At 35.1% G+C, this 6,000-nt stretch overlaps 1 protein-coding gene across 1 annotated transcript in view; it reads right to left on the bottom strand.

The window, feature by feature from the left end:
• Positions 1-6,000, bottom strand: part of LRBA (LPS responsive beige-like anchor protein) — a 395,790-nt gene that overhangs the window by 233,139 nt on the left and 156,651 nt on the right. The window lies entirely within an intron of this gene.

The raw sequence follows: 6,000 nt of genomic DNA, 5'->3' as shown, positions 1-6,000 counted from the left end.
GCAACCACTTCTATTTTACTACAAAGTGAATAGTAAACAGAGAAGCAAGTTTCAGAATCATGAATGCCAGCTAGCTGTCTACTTCGCTTCCATGACTGTCCATTGGATTTGCGTAGCCAACCATTTGTTGTTATTTATATAAATATACAACTATAAAAGCTATGGAGAAAATCTGCATATCTTCAGCTGGGCAGGAGACTAAACGCATACAAAGACTGAATTGTCTTCACCAGATGGCTTCCTTACGTCTAGCATATTAGCAGGCCAGCATAGGAAAGCTTTTTTTTTTTTTTTTAAATCTGTACTACACCTGTTGTGTAAGTATATTCAATCTTCCAAGGCACTCAAAACTTAAAACTAGCAAATAAGAACTGAAAGGCACACATACGAACAGAAATCAAAACCACAGTAGATTCTTTGTTACATTTTCTATCATTTTGTTTTTTTCTTGATCTTCTGAAAATGTGTCTATTAATAGAGAACTCAAAAAATGGGCACCAAATTTAGATCCTCCCCTCATCAAACCACTGTGCGTGAAGACACAGAACAAGTTCAAATATTGGTAAGGAAACAATAAAAGCTTTTCCCCACTTCAGCACACCCTGTTTCTAATTTCAGTTTTCATCTGGCAATTCCACAGATCACATATGCCAGACAAAGCATTTCAGCCTTTGTCAATGATTGGATTACTCTATGATCTAGTTAGTAGAATGGACACAAATGTCTGTCTAACAACAAAAAAAAAATTGCTTCTTCTTTGTGAAGCACAGCTGATGCAGACACTAGTACAATTATTGCTTAGGGCTTAGATAACAGCACAATGTCATACCAATTTTTATGTTTAAAACAGTAGCAATACTCTTTCTATATAAATCTATCTGTACAAAATATCTAATAGAAAAATTTTGCAAATAAGAAAACAGGTTACAGATTTGTGTATATATGTATATAAATAGGTTCACTCATATGAAATGAGGGAAAGAAAGGAAGAAATGTGGAAAAGACACAAGTGAAATAAAATTTGGGATTGTGTAGATTTTCACAGACATTAGATTAAAAAAAAGTACCAACAGATGAACACATTTTCAAGACCTATTTTAACAATTCTAATATATTTACACATTTCCTCCTTATTTTTCCCAGAGCTCAGAGCAACGCTCACCTGATGAACAGACATCCAGAAAGAGTGAAGAATAAGCAGCTGACTTTCCAAGTCAATGAGACATCAAAAATTGGCTTTTGTACTCACACGTGAAGCACTCTGCCACCCCCTCTTCACAAAAATATAAGATGGCTAAATCATAACCAACACTAAACAAGATTTTTCTAGCCCTTTATAAATACACCTGTCTTTTCCAATACATCAAAATCTATTTTGCACCCATGATGATTCTGAGTTCTTTTCAGCACTTTGTAAATGTTTGATAAGCTGTTATTTTTAAGTTGCTTGAAAGGGCAGAATTCTAAAAACAAGTGTATAAGGTAAGCTAAGTAGTAAAATGTTTTAAAGTGCTCTTTAATGGATCCTCCTTTACAATTTGAACAGCAACTTTTCATATCTGACATAAAATCCATAGATATAAATCACATTAGAGGGTTATTCTTTCCCCATTATCAATCTCTGTCTCTTTATGGAACATTAAAGTCACATTTGACCTTAAAACATGATAAAATGGAAATCAAACTAGAATGTTTTGTAAAAGATATAATGAACTTGTACCTCTTTATAAAAAAAAAAAAGTCTCTTTACAATGTAATTTTTAACACATCGTTCATTAAATACCGAAGATTTTCAGAGCGTAGGTATGACATTTAAATGAAGGAAAAATGGCATTTTGTTGTCCTGACAACTTCCATGAAAACAGAATCCATCTGTTACAAAACTGAGATGTATCGGACTCCACTTTTCAGCAAATTAATTATGAACCAAAATTTGCAACTACCCACCAGAACTGAGAGATTCCCATATGCAACAATCTCATAGAATTATAACATCACTCCAGGAGGGACTCTTAACCATACCACACACTTTACCACAAAAATATTTTGCAAACAAGAACAGGAAGAAGCCACATTTCTATCAGATACCGGCAGGTGCATATGCATAGTTACTAACATTAGGAAAGTTTTGCAAGAATGTTGGTTTAACATGTCATCTCTTCCTAAAACATCCTTTGGCTTTCCTGGAAGGCACAACCCTAAAATTTTACTAGTATAGAAAAATTAATATTTAGTGAATTTCAAACCTCAATTTTCACTGGGAAGTTCACTGGCTGTTGCTGACCTATTCTGTCACTTGCGTGGTCTACTCTGTCAGAGTTCTTCTTTTCCCAATATCCTTTAATAGACCTCTTTGTTCATGCAGGTGACTTGTTAATTTACAGATGACTTGTTAATTGTTCAGTAGTTCTCACCCAATAAAAATGCTCAATCTTCAGAAAAAGACAAGATCTTTCTCTCTCTCTCTTTCAGCCTCAAATAATTATTAATGTACGAGAGAAAGACGGTGGCTCCACTGCACAAGACAGAGAGATCCATCCCAAAGGAGCCAGTCACGCTGGACTGTTCTAAAAGCACTAGAAGTCTCCCTGTTTCTCTGCTGTCTTTTTTTTAATTTTCCAGATGCCTCCAGGTTCACCTTATCAGCTACCACCAGGCATAAAATACCAGGATATCACGTGGTATATAATAGTACTTCACACTAAATCCCAACCATTCTATTTATGTAAAACAAAAGTTCAGCTTGATTTCTGTTTGTGCACAAGCTCAAAAATTGATTTGTACAGTTTTATTTCTGTTATTATTTGGTTTCTTGCACTTGCAATATGCATCCTGTCATGCTTGAATATGGTTTTACAATTAGATACACAGTTACACACAAAGGAATGGGCAAACCCTCCTTCCATTACCATTTGGCCTACATAATTTTTGTTACCTGTTTGGGAAAGTATATAATGAAAGTATAATTGAAGAAGTACTGTGGAGCAATTGCACAGTCACACTCACGATGAAACAAAAATGTTGAAAGGAGAAAAATATATATTCATGTATCCACTCCACAGGTTATCTACCAAAAAAAGTCTTTAATTAAAGTGGTACGTGGGGCATGTTTATGAAGCAGAATCCTTTGATATAACATGGAGCAGGGGGGAGACCCTTCGTTCTCCACCCTTCATCCAGGATAGAACAAAAACCTTCTCCTCTTTGTCATTATCACAGAGAGGAAGAGAGATTTTTTTCCCCTCTCCTCTTCCCTCCTTGAACTAGACTACAGGCTATTTGAGCATGTAGGTTATCTGCAGATTTGTTTTTGAGGAACAGTAATTCTAAAGGGGCACAAGGTCATCCAAAGGCAAGATTCAGATACAAAAATACACTATATTTTGTATGCAGACTATTACAACATAAAATAAACAAGATGAATTAGCATATTCTGCCTCTGTATTACACTGAAAAGGAGGAGTAATCCAGTGTTTTTAAAACTGTTTTTATCTTTGATCTTTATAAAAATGTCAAATAAAGCTAAAAGTAAAAGATTTCCTCTTCATTGTAACATTTGCATGTACAACTTTGCAGTCTCAAAATCACAACATAATGCTTTCTACAAACTATGTGTAAGTTTAATGGTGTAGTTTTTTAAAAAATCAATATCGCACCTTTTTTTATTTTTATTCATCAACTCAGATCACTGAACACTTTGACATATGCCAGTTCCTTTGTCTAATTTGGCTAAAAGCTACTTGCTTTGTGAACAACCCTTCTCTGTGGGTGTCATTTCAGAGGAAAAGTCATCCATAAGATAACGCACAGCCTTGCCACTAATGCAAATTCCCTACAAATAAGGATATTTCAGTAAATGAAGGAGCTCCTCAATCCTCTGCTTTCAAAGATCTTTGCACTTGACCTCTGGCCTGAAGTTTAAAGTCTGGACTAAAAATGCTACCCAGGGAAATCTTACAAAGACTCCTGAATAAGACTTAGAAAAATGAAAGCTTAAAACCTCAACAGCAAACAAAAGTCAACCAATGACAATGTCTGACAGCCACCGTCAATTCTGAAGTGATGCCTCTGTCATCCAACGACTCAAAGTATTGATTTCTCTCAGCATGAAAAAAGCTTAAGCCAATGAAATAGATATAGCATCATCCCCCCGATAATAGCCATCAAGGTTAACACCAGCAGAACACTTATCAAAATATCTCTTCTATTTCTTCTTGTTTTAATGGACTGAACACAATGCAACGGCTTCTCATCTCAGCAACCTATAGTCTTCCAGACCTCATTTATCCACCTTTCCAGCTTCTTATCTGATTTGAAGATTAAAAAGAATCTGAATCTAAATCAATTGCTTCTAATATAAATGTGCAACAAAACAAAACACAAATTTAAAATGTGTTTTCGTAGACATTCCTGGGAACATGCCAGACGTTTCAGGTGGGGAGAAAAAAACAACAACAAAAACCCCCACACATTTAAAAATTTTGAAGACAGGAAAAAATGCTGTTGATTAGATCACACCAAACAAACTGGTAACACTATGTTCATGACCAGAAGAGAAAAAAAAAACTACCAACCACAGTCAGTTAATTTGGGTTCGTGATTAGAGAGAAAGGCAAGGATCTCAAAAGACATCTGGTTTTAATCTGCACTGAGTCAACAGCTTTATTTTTTACCTTTAAGTCTCACAGTATTAAGCTTTAGAAAACCCAACTAAACACTAAGCAACAGCACTTTTACCAAAGATTGCATCTTTCAAATTAACCCTATTTAGCAGAGTAGGTAAAGGAACTGAACTAACAAGACAACTGGATGTAAATATAACTAACAATATATAAATAGTAAAGAACAGAAATAAATAACATCAGTTGTCTTCTGCAGTACCATATACCTTTTCCTTATTTTGTTTCTTATTTTTTTAATTTTGATTCTCAACTAATTGGCTATTATTTTTGCAACAGGCGCACCCTTGAATCAGAGTTAAAGACTTCACACAAACAAGTACGAGATCTTACTCCTCGCTAAGAGCTATATATGCCTTACATTATTTCAATATTCTAACTCTCTAAGCATCACTGCTAACCATTTTCACAAATAATACACCAAGAGAAATGTTCCTTTTTAACCCAGGAAGCCAGTTCTTATTGTATATATGCCCAAATGCTTTGCATGCAAATCTCAAAGCACATACTACGACACTTTCCCCTCTCTCATTTGCAAATCCAGTGTATGTCTGCAGTCTCTTCATGCTATTCTTGTTTAAAACAGGCCAAGATGCTAAAATCATTACTCCTGGGCATTACATCTGAGATCCCTTGGGTCTTTATCTTCCAGGTACAATGTATTTGTCAAGCTAGAAATAATCAATGCTATGCTCTAGAAATTGTAAAGCTCAGCATTTCTGCATAGGTGGGTCTGTGGTCTCAGATCAAACATTTAGCAAAGAGCCATTGATGATCTGTGAGGTGTTTAAACTGTTTCCAACCATACTGCATCAACTTTGTGACACCACCCTCCTCAAGGAGATTAGTACTATATTCACTAAACTTCTACTCTGACGCAACACACGAATCTGATCCATGAAAAATTTCTGGAACTAAAAAAAAAATCATTTATTTTATAAGGAACATCCAGTCTGTGCAACAAATGAGAAATATTTACATGATTTAAGACTTCACTACACATTCTTAGTGAGGGTTAAATTATTGTTGCACTGCTCCGATTTTTGAAAACTGCTGGATACTTGGTTTTGCAGTCTTTTCATATTGTAATTTCTATACAACTTAAGTTGTAAAAAAGGGGAGGGTGTGGAGGAGACCTTTTTTTAATCATGTGAAAGTAGACATATATGTCTTAAGGTGGGCCAAATACAAAGACTTGTATCACTTAATCAAAGCAAAGCAGTATTAGCTTGTTACCTTGTCTGCAACCAGTAGTTAAAGATACGTGAGCAATTCTTAACAGCCATAAGAGAAATACAATACTTACAGACTCCAAGGGTGT

The sequence above is a fragment of the Cygnus atratus genome, chromosome 4 (genome assembly GCF_013377495.2).
Source record: "Cygnus atratus isolate AKBS03 ecotype Queensland, Australia chromosome 4, CAtr_DNAZoo_HiC_assembly, whole genome shotgun sequence".
NCBI classification, from domain to species: domain Eukaryota; kingdom Metazoa; phylum Chordata; class Aves; order Anseriformes; family Anatidae; genus Cygnus; species Cygnus atratus.
Note: the sequence above shows the minus strand (reverse complement) of the source record. Positions and strands in the feature narration are given on the sequence as shown.